Consider the following 11,389-nt stretch of genomic DNA (forward strand, 5'->3'; position numbering starts at 1 on the left):
CAGCGTCTCTCATGATCTCAGATGCTTTGCAACCAAAGAAATACTTTTTAAACCGCAGTTACTGTTGGAAAACGGGCAGATAATTTGTGCGCAGCAAGGTCCAGTAAACAGCAGTGCAATAATCATCTATTCATGTTGGTTAAGGAGTAAATATTGTCCCACCGGCAAGGGACAACTCCCTTGTTTTCCTTCAAAGTGTGCCATGGGATCTTTCACATCCACCTGTGAGGGCAAATGGGGCCTTGGGTTTTATGCCTGATCTAGAAGGTGGCCACTCCAACAATACAGCACTCCCTAGGTACCATGCTGATGCGCCATCATGGCCCTGGCTTGGGATTTGAACCCCCAGTCTTTTGAGAGTGCCACCCACTGACCCATAGCGAACACAATGTGTCAACTGCCCACACGAGTTGTCAAACGCAGGTTTCCTTCTGGCCATTCACATGTACAGCTGCAACATGACCTCATGGCTCCGAAACTCAATCCCTCTACCAATAAAAGCTAACACACCGTACGGCTTCTAGTAGTAGGGGCGTGGAATGCCCTGCCTGCAACAGTAGTGGACTCGCCAACATTAAGGGCATTTAAATGGTCATTGGATAAACATATGGACGATAAGGGAATAGTGCAGATGGGCTTTAGAGTGGTTTCACAGGTCGGCGCAACATCGAGGGCCGAAGGGCCTGTACTGCGCTGTAATGTTCTAATACCAGCTGGAGTGTTCCACTGGCGAGGTTGAATGGTGGTTCTCATTACAGCACAGCACCTCCACCTAGTGGCAGTAGTTATGTTCTCATATACACACAGGCTGCAAAATCACCTGGACCACACAGGATTGTGAAAAATACACAGGCATCGGTCACACCTCAAAACATTAAGGTGGAGCAGGTCATGTCCTCGGCCTTTACACCAAAGCCATGCCACAAAAGTGGAATTCTTACAACACCAGGTTAAAGTCCAACAGGTTTGTTTCAAATCACTAGCTTTCGGAGCACTGCTCCTTCAAGGAAGGATCTGTAAAGACTTAATGAACAGCAAATGCTCACATTCAAAGCATAGTCTTGCATCTTTGAATCTGTCTATGTGTTTCTGGAACATATCTCTTCATTCACCTGAGGAAGGAGCAGCGCTCCGAAAGCTAGTGATTTGAAACAAACCTGTTGGACTTTAACCTGGTGTTGTAAGACTTCTTACTGTGCTCACCCCAGTCCAACGCCGGCATCTCCACAACAAAAGTGGAAATCAGGGTTTATAAGCAGTAAGCCACGTAAAGGCTCTCACCACTCCTTAAAATTAGGTTGAACTGGAAACCAGGTTTACGTTCACTGGTCCCACCTTCCTCAGTGCTGACAAGCGGCAGTGCAGTAGCAGGGTTCCCACCTCTGAGCCAGAAACTCTGGGTTGAAGACCCACTCCAGGACCTGGTGGCCACGGAAGGGGTGTTCATATCATGGCCAAACAGGATGGCTGTCAATCTGAAAATCCTCCTCCAACATACCAATGGCAGGTGGCTAAGAGCGAGTGAATCTCCTGGTCAGCAGTACTGTGGTAGCTGCGGTGTAGCAGCCTCGCCACCTTACATGACCCCCACGCACAGGTTCTTACCATGGGTTGTACTCTGTGGCAGCGCTCACCGTGTCTCAAGGGACAGCCAGAGAGCGTGCTAACAAGCTGCCTGTCAAATAAGCTCACCAAACTCAGTTCACAACAAAGTCCCCACCATTCCACGCTATAGTCTGTTCCTTCAAATGGCTGGAGGGAGGGGAAGGGAATGAATTGAATGATTGAAACGGGAAAAGCCTTTTGGTGGCATTTGAAAGGTTGGGATTGAGCAAGCCAGGGGCATCACAAAGATCACAATGGGTCCCTTTACCTTCCTCTCAGGGTGAGGTATGGGTGGGAAATACGTACCTGCAAATACTGTATCCGAATCCCTGCACACCCTTCCTTTCTATAAGGAGTTGAACAGAAATACTTATGTCTATACAGTGTCCCTCACAATCTCAGGTGCTTTGCAACCAATGATTTTTTTTGACGTTAATTGCTTTGGAAACATAGCAGCTCATTTTAATAATGTTGGTTGAGGGACAATTATTGGCTCAGGACCTGTGGCAGGGATAACCCACTCCCCTGAACTTCAAAGCGTATCAGAGTGAGAGTTCAAATCGCACGCTGACAAGTTTGGAATCCAAGGGAATAAATAGCTGGTCTCGGTAACATCAAGTAGTCGGATTCTTGTAAAATCTCTTAACTGGTTCGCTGTCCTGTGGGGAAGGAAACCTGCCGTCCCTAATCAGCACGGTAGCACAAGTGGATAGCACTGTGGCTTCACAGCGCCAGGGTCCCACGTTCGATTCCCGGCTTGGGTCACTGTCTGTGCAGAGTCTGCACGTTCTCCCCGTGTCTGCGTGGGTTTCCTCCGGGTGCTCCGGTTTCCTCCCACAAGTCCAAAGGTGTGCAGGTTAGGTGGATTGCCCATGATAAATTGCCCTTAGTGCCCAAAAAGGTTAGGAGGGGTTATTGGGTTACGGGGATAGGGTGGAAGTGAGGGCTTAAGTGGGTCGGTGCAGACTCGATGGGCCGAATGGCCTCCTTCTGCACTGTATGTTCTATGTTTAACCCGTCTGGGTCTATATGTGATTTGCCTAACTATAGAATCCCCTATCACTATTAATGTCCAGACCCATTCTCCTGCTACACTCCCCCAACAGCAACCCCCCCCCCACTTCCCAAACAAAGTCAGCTATGGTCCCGTGGACTTGGCTCTGGCTGCACTCTCCTGAGGAACCATCATGTAGCAGGGGGAAGATTCTGAAAACAAGAGTGACGGGATTTTATAGTTAAACACACTGACAGGCATGTCTATAACCACAGACATGAATCCAGGGAGCTATGTTGCTTCCCCGGTGCCAAGTTCAAGCGTGTCACAGGGCAGCTGAAGATCCACATCAGCACCAGGGTGTGGTTGAAAGAGAGGGGATGTGATTCTTTAGGCAGAGTTAGGGGGCTAGGGAGATTAGCAAGCATGTCCTCAAAGGCAGTAATCCAAGCATTTTAACAATTCTTTCATGGGATGTAGGCGTCGCTGGCAAGGACATTTATTGCTGTAATTGCCCTCGAACTGGGTGTCTTGCTCGGCCATTTCAGACGGCAGTTAAGAGTCAACCACATTGTTGTGGGTCTGGAGTCACCAACGTTCAGACCTGGTAAGGACACTGGGTAAGGGCGGCAGATTTCCTTCCCCAAAGGACATTGGTTTCATGGTCATCATTTGACTTTTAATTCCAAATTTTAATTTAATTCTAATTTCACCATCTGCCCTGGTGGGATTCGAACCCGGGTTCCCAGAGCATTATCCTGGGTCCATTCCGGAGTCTAAGAATCGGGACTGTGCCCCGCTGGAGCTCGGAGCGTCGGCGGGCTGGGATTCTCATGACTTGATTATTCAGAAACATGCACAGCATCGAACACCTCAGTTCCGCTGCACTAACTGGGGTTGGGCCACCATTTTGAACGAGTGGCCGATCCGAGTGTCCAGGGCCAGGTCCCCCTCTCACCCCCCCCCCCCCCCCCCCCCCCCCCACGCAAATGTTGACCCCCCCCAACCCCTCATCAAGAAGCGGCATCCAGCCTCCCACCACGCAGACATGAGGGTGACCGGATCTCCCCACTTGATCCCGTCAGCATCCCCTGCTTCAACCACCCCCCCCCCCCCCCCTACAGTCCCCGTCTCCTGGGATTGCCAGGGGCGCGCTGCCTCCTGGCAGTGACATCCTAGCGTGGTACACTGGACATTAAGGGGGGGGGGGGGAGAAGAGGAGGGGGGGTCAAGGGATGTTAGCCCATTGCTCATGTGCCCCTCTGCCACTGTCAGGCTACAGAGGGAGGGTCCGCCAAGGGCCCTGGGGGTTGGCTGGACTCGGGCTGTAGGCAAGGGTTGACCCCGGACCCTGCCCCGGGATGGGGGTTCCTTGTCTGGACTGTCCCTTCCAGTCCTGGGCTACCTGAAGATCACTCTTGGCATGGTGATCACAGGCAGCCCTCTGTTCAAGATCTTCAACCTGGTCTGTTTAAACGTCTAAGTGGCCTCCTCACTCTGAACTACTCTGCCTGACATCTAATGAGCAGCCAATTCAGTGAAGCATCAAAGAAAGCTTACCTGTTCCTCACATCTGCTCCCTCAGCTCTATGCTTTTGAAATTCATGCTATTTGAAGTGTCAAAGACTTTCTAGAAAGCCCACACCACTTGAAAAGGCTTGACATCTCTTGAAATCCTTTGAAATGCTAAGCATTCATTCAATTTCACAGCAGCAGTACCTTTAACTTGCCTTTGATTGACAGCTTAATGGTTTAAACACAGCTGCCAGGTTTGTTTATTTATCTTTCCCTTCACGCTTGAGTGCATCTGAAGTACCCTCCATTGATCCAAACTGCAATGTCTACAAACATTTTTGTTATGATTGACAACTGCTATCCACTTCAACAATACGAAGTGTCTCTGTGGTTAGAAAAATCCAAGTAAAACCACTGAGCAGGGGTGGGTAGAGGTCAGGCTGACAGCTATGTATGGGGGGGGGGGGGGGAAAGAGAGATGGATCAGGCAGTGATCCCCTGTTTGGAGAAGGAGGTGGAAAGATCAGGTTGGTGATCTATGTTCAGGGGAGGGGTGAGATTGGTGATCTATATTTGGGGAATGGGGCGGGGAGCGATCCATATGATGATCTCTGTTCGGAGTGGGTGAGGGGGGCGGGGGAGATAAAGTTAGTGATCTCTGCTCAGAGGAGGGGGTGGGGCAGGGAAGAGATCAAACTGGTGATCTCTGCTTGGGGGGGGAAATCAGGCTGGTGATCTCTGTTCAGGGCTGGGATAAGGAGGGGGCAGCAATAAAGGGGGGGGGGTTCTGATGTCCATGGGGAGGGGAATGGGAGGGAGGGGAAAGGAGGGTTATCAATTTCCCTTTGAGTTTGGGGTGCCCTTTAAAAACAGTGCCCTGATCTCTGTGATGCCAGGACTGCTGGCGTGTTTAGGACTTGGTCCTCACAATGACAGCACAAAACATGCCCTCCTTCAAAAGAATGGGAAACGTGGGAAGACCTTTGCTGCAAAAGCTGCCCGACATGCCGGTTTTCTGAATGAACCTGACACTGCCATTTTTTGGGAACATTCCGCCCAGTTTTTAAACTGAAATAGGACAATTATGCAGGCATGGTTAAGGTGAACTGGAAAATTTGGTTAAGGGATAGGTTGCTCGAGATACAGTGGCAAACATTGAAGAGGATATTTCAGAATGCAAAGAATAGGTACATTCCAGTGAGTGAGAAAAAGTCCCAGGGGAGAATCCAGCATCCCTGGTTAACTAGAAAAGTTAGACAATAAACTTAAAAAGCATATAATTGTGAAAAGGTAGGTCAGAAGATTGGACAGAATACAAGGAAGAACTAAGGATGACTAAAAGGTTAATGAGGAGAGAAACTGGAGTATGAGAGAAAGCTAGCGAGTAACATTAAAATGGATACTATGAGATTCTACAGATATTCAAATAAGAAAAGTTAACAAAATGAGTGTTGGTCCGATAGGGTCCTACAGAAGTCATTTTCAAACTCAGGGTCTCGATCCGCAGGTGGGTCGTGGGTGGGTGTCGGGAGGGTCGCGGGGCCATCGATTGCAGGGATCCCAATTGCGGGAGGAAGTGCCAAAACGGCCGCAGCCGGCTTTTAAAAATGCCGCACGACCGGCTTTCAGAATGCCGGCTCTCCCGTGCATGCATGCCCCCTTGGCAGTACACCGGCCCGGAGCCCAGTGAGACAGATTGCCTCCTCGCGCTGACCGAGGAGCAGATTATTTTCATGGAGTCTTTTCTCCAGAAGCAGCAGCAGGGAACAGGCCATGCACCCCGTACACTGTGCTCTGGGCGCAAGAGAGATTCCTCCATTTTGTAGCTGCCAGAGTGTTGGTGTGAACACCAGGGCTGGTGCACTACCCATGAAGAAGAAACAGAATCAGGAACAAAGCAGCATAAAGATGATTTCTTGAGGTGCGGCTTTGTTAATTGAGCCAATGCAAATCAGGATACAAAGCTCATGTGTGTTACATGCAGGGAAGTACTGGCAAATGAAAGTTTAAAAACCCTCAAAACTTCAAAGACATTTGAGACATTGAGGACAAACCTCTTGATTTTTTAAAAAAAATGGTTGCAGTGAGAATTTAAATCATCAGCCGAAGCCATTATCAGAAATGCAACATTGAATAACAAAGCAAGTGAGATCGTGAGGACCAAGCACGCTCACCTGTCGCATAAAAACTAAGTGAAAATGGTGGGTCACGGATTTTGGGCAGCGTGGGCCACGAAGGAAGGCCGGTTGTCAAAAATGGGTCCCGGGCAAAAAGGTTTGAAAAACACTGGTATAAGAAAGTGAGTCTGGATAATCGAGAATGGAAAATAAGGAGATGGCAGATAAATTGAACAGGGATTTTGCATCAGTCTTCACTATGGAGGATACAAGCAACATCCCAGAAATAGCTAGAAATCAGGAAATGGAAGAAATAGAGGAACTCAGGAAAATAACAATCACCAGTGAAGTGGCACTGAGTAATTGGTGGAAGCTGCGTGAAGCCGGGTCCTGATCAACTTCACCAGGGGGGGGGACGACCTTAAAAGAAGACAGTTGATGCGTGGTTTTAATTTTTCAAAACTCCTTAGCTTCGTGGAAGGACCCATTTAGTCAAAAAGGCAAGGAGACAGAAAACAGGATACAGGCCTTTAGCGTAACATTAAAAAAAAATTCATTTATGGGATCTGGGCGTCGCTGGTTAGGCCAGCATTTATTGCCCATCCCTAGTTGCGCTTCAGAAGGTGGTGGTGGTGAGCTACCTTCTTGAACCGCTGCAGTCCTTGAGATGTGGGTACACCCACTGTGCTGTTAGGGAGGGAGTTCCAGGAGTTTAATCCAGTGCGTGAAGGAATGGCGATATATTTCCAAGTCAGGATGGTGAGTGACTTGGAGGGGAACCACCAGATGGGGTTCCCAGGTATCAGCTGCTCGTCCTTCTAGATGGTAGTGGTCATGGGCTTGGAAGGTGTTGTCGAAGGAACCTTGGTGAGTCATTGCAGTGCATCTTGTAGATGGTACACGTGGCTGCCACTGTTCGTCAGTGGTAGGGGGATTGAATGTTTGTGGCAGGGGTAGCAATCAAGCAGCTTGCTTTGTCCTGGATGATGTTGAGCTTCTTGAATGTTATTGGAGCTGCACTCAACCAGGCAAGTGGAGAGTATTCCATCACACTCCTGACTTATGCTTTGTAGATTGTGGACAGGCTTTGGGGTGACGGTGAGTTACTCACCGTAGGATTCTTAGCCTTTGACCTGCCCTGGTAGCCACAGTATTGATATGACTAGTCCAGTTCAGTTTCTGATTAATGGTAACCCCCAGTATGTTTATTGTGGGGGATTCAGCGATGGTAATGCCATTGAATGTCATTGGGTAATGGTTAGATCCTCTCTTGGAGGTGATGGTCATTGCCCAGCAATTTTGTGGCGCGAATGTAACTTGCTACTTGTGGCATTTCGACATGGACTGCTTCAGTATCTGAGGAGACACGAATGGTGCTGAACATTGTGCAGTCATCAGTGAACAGCCCGTCTTCTCACCTTATGATGGAAGGAAGATTATTGATGAAGCAGCTGAAGATGGTTGGGCTTAGGACACTACCCTGAGGAACTCCTGTAATGATGACCTGGAGCCGAGATGATTGACCCCCAACCACCACAACCATCTCCTTTGTGGTGGGGTTAGAGGGGTGGCACAGTGGTTAGCACTGCTGCCTCACAGCACCAGGGACTTGGGTTCAATTCCAGCCGTGGGTGACTGTCTGTGTGGAGTCTGCACGTTCTCCCCGTGTCTGCATGGGTTTCCTCCGGGTGCTCCGGCTTCCTCCCACAGTCCAAAGATGTGCAGGTTGGGTGGATTGGCTATGCTAAATTGCCCCTTAGTACCCAAAAGGTTAGGTGGGATAACTGGGTTATGGGGATGGGATGGGGATGGGGTGGGGACATGGGCCTGGGTATAGTGCTTTTTCAGTGGGTCGGTACAGACTCAATGGGCCGAGTGGTCCCCTTCCGCACTGTAGGGATTCTATGACTATGAAAAAAAAGATGCTGAGAGTCTAGAGCTGAGGGGGCACAGTGCCAGGGTGAGGGGTAGGCCATTTCGGACTGAAACAAGGGGAATACTCCTCACTCCTAGGGTTGTGAGCATTTGGAATTCTCTATTCCAGGTTGCTGTGGTTGGTCAGTCACGGAGTATAATCAAAACTGAGATCAATAGATTTTTGAATTTGAAGGAATCTTATCGTTGACGCTCTTGTGGATTTAAAATACGAGAAAGGGATGACACCTTAACTGGTAAGTTTCTGAACCAAGTAGAGGGACGGGCGAGACACAGGGGTAAATGGGGCAGCGTTAAAGTTGCAAAAAAGCAAATGGAAACTTTTATTTCTGTCAGCTTTGGCTCAGTGGTCAGCGTTTTGAACTTTAGTCGGACGGATTTCTTGGTGCAGAAGACAATAACCAGGGGACGTAGATTTGAAGTAATTGGCAAAAGGAATAGAGAGGGGGCGGTATTCTCACCCCCCCCCCCCCACGCCAGGTGGGAGAATCACCGGGGCGCCGCGCGAGTCGTTCCACGCCACCCCGGCACCCGCATGCAATTCTCCCACCCCCCCCCCGAAACCAACAGCGCTCGGAGGATCGGCGATTCTCCGGCCCAGATTAGCCGGCGAAAAAAATTAGTCCCGCCGGCGGTGTTCACCCCTGGTCGCTGCCGGCAGGAACTCTGCGGGAACGCTTGGGGGGGGGGGGGGGGGGGGGGGGGGGGGGGAAAAGAGATCTTTCACCAGGGATCCTTCACCGGGGTGGGGGGCCTTTGATGTGGTCTGGCCCACGATCGGGTCCCACCGATCGGCGGGCCAGCCTCTCCTCCCCCCCCAGGGCCTACTTCCTTGCGCGGCCGGCCCCTGAACACCGATCCCATGTTGGGTCGGGGCCGGCGTGCGTAAGAAGTTCCCCACGCATGCGCAGGATGGCGCAGCCCAACTGCGCATGTGCAGGATTGAGCTGCCCCAACTGCGCATGCGCGGCGCCCAATTGGCACCGGGTAAGGAGGTTGGAGTGGCGTGAAACGCTCCAGCGCCGTGCTGGCTCCCTGTGGGGGCCAGAATAGGTCATGCCCGGGCCCTGTTGGCGCCGTCGTGAAACGCGACGGCGCGAACACTTGGCCTCAATATCGGAGAATCTCGCCCAGGCGTGGAGGAGAATTTTTTTCACAAACTTTTAAGAAATACGTGGATGTGCACTTGAAGTGCCGTTCTCCCTGGGCTGCGGACCAAGAGCTGGAAAGTGGGATTAGGCGCGATAACCTTTTAACCAGCGTGGCACGGAAACAATAGATGGAATGGTAGTAAACCATACTGGCTATCCCCGAAGTGGATTCGTGTCCCACACTCCAGAGACATGAGCACTTAATGAAACCATTAATAATAATCTTTATTAGTGTCACAAGTGGGCATACATTAACACTGCAATGAAGTTACAGTGAAAAGCCCTAGTCGCCACATTCCGCCGCCTGTTCGGGTACACTGAGGGAGAATTCAGAATGTTCAATTCACCTAACAGCACGTCTTTCGGGACTTGTGAGGGGAAACCAACCCCATACAGACACGGGGAGAAGGTGCAGACTCCGCACAGCAAGCCGGGAATCAAACCTGGGACCCTGACGCTGTGAAGCAACAGTGCTTGGTGGTGGTGGGGGGGGGGGGGGGGCTTCACAATTCACCTTAAACTTAGAGCAAGGCCAGTCAGGGGCAAAAATCAGTAAACAGGTTCACGCAAAGGGTGGAGGAAACCTGGAGCTCTGTCCCACTAAAAGTCATGCATCAGCTGAAATCTTCCAAGATTGGCAGCAATATTACTTGGGCTGACAAGTGGCAAGTAACAGTCACATCACACAGAGAATACAACCATCGCCCCATGGCATTCAATGGCATTACCATCACTCAATCCTCCATTATCAATATCCTGGGGGGCTACCATTAACCAGAAACTCAACTAGATTAGCCATACAAATACTGTGGCTACAAGAACAGATCAGAGGCTAGGATGTAAGCCTACTTGTGACAATAAAGATTATTAGAATCATTATTATAAGTAACGCACCTTCTGACTCCACAAAGCCTGCCCACTATCTACAAGTCAGGAGTGTGATGGAATACTCCCCCACTTGCCATCCAGGAGAAAGCAGCCCGCTTGATTGTTCCCTCTTCCACAAACATTCACTCCCTCCACCACTGTGTGCAGTAGCAGCCGTGTGTACGATCTACAAGTAACTCACCAAGGCTCCCTAGGCAGCACCTTCCAAACCCAAGACCTCTACCATCGAGAAGGACAAGGGCAGAAGATACCTCGGAATATCACCACCTGATTTGGAAATATATGGCCGTTCCTTCACTGTCGCTGGGTCAAAATCCTGTATCTCCCTTCCTAACACAGACTGCAGTGGTCCAAGAAGGCAGCTCACCACCACCTTCTGAAGGGCAACTAGCAACGGGCAATAAACGCTGGTCTAGCCAGCGACACTCACTTTCCCTAAAATAATTTTAAAAAACTGATTGTTGACCAATGGGGGTTACAAGGGATTTGGAGAAAAAGTGGTTAATGGAGAAAAGTTCAGGAAAAAGTCAGGCATGATCTAAATGCAAGGCTCAAAGAGCTGGATGGTTGACACTACCAGTGCAGCACCAAGGGAGTGCTGCACTGTCGCAGGTGCCGTCTGTAGCATGAGTTGTTGAACGGAACCTGTACTGGCCCTCGAAGGTCTACATACAAAGTCCCAGGGTCATTGTTTCAAAGATGCACATGGAACTCTCCACACTGCCCTGGTCAATATATATCCATACTCTAAACCAGCATTGCTACGACAGATGATTTGGTTGTGTTTTTTCTCTGTTATCATTGGGATCTTGCTCTGCGTACATTGATTGCCAGGTTTTAATTACTAAACCTGAGCACTTCAGAAGTATTTCACTGGCTGGAAAGCACTTTGGGACATTCGAAGCAGACGATTATTCTTGGAATTACTGAAGACGGGCAACCTCTACACTGCCCCCCCCATTGACCACACCAACCTCAGACTACTAACAGTCACAAACTCTAACCCCTAACACACACCACAGAACCCTCCGAAAGCAGAACCCTTCAACCAGGCCCACCAAACCCTTAAACTCAAGCTCCTCCCTCCAAAACCCTACCCTCAATCCCTCCAAACCATCCAATCTACCCGAAACTCACCCAATCCCAAACCCCTCCCCAAAACTCCACCTTAAACCCCCCAAACC

General features: G+C 50.0%; 1 protein-coding gene across 1 annotated transcript in view; it reads right to left on the reverse strand.

The window, feature by feature from the left end:
- Nucleotides 1-11,389, reverse strand: part of LOC140427150 (DAP3-binding cell death enhancer 1-like) — a 48,868-nt gene that overhangs the window by 32,606 nt on the left and 4,873 nt on the right. The gene's annotated exons all lie outside the window — the stretch shown is intronic.

The sequence above is a fragment of the Scyliorhinus torazame genome, chromosome 7 (assembly GCF_047496885.1).
Source record: "Scyliorhinus torazame isolate Kashiwa2021f chromosome 7, sScyTor2.1, whole genome shotgun sequence".
Classification (NCBI taxonomy): Eukaryota; Metazoa; Chordata; class Chondrichthyes; order Carcharhiniformes; family Scyliorhinidae; genus Scyliorhinus; species Scyliorhinus torazame.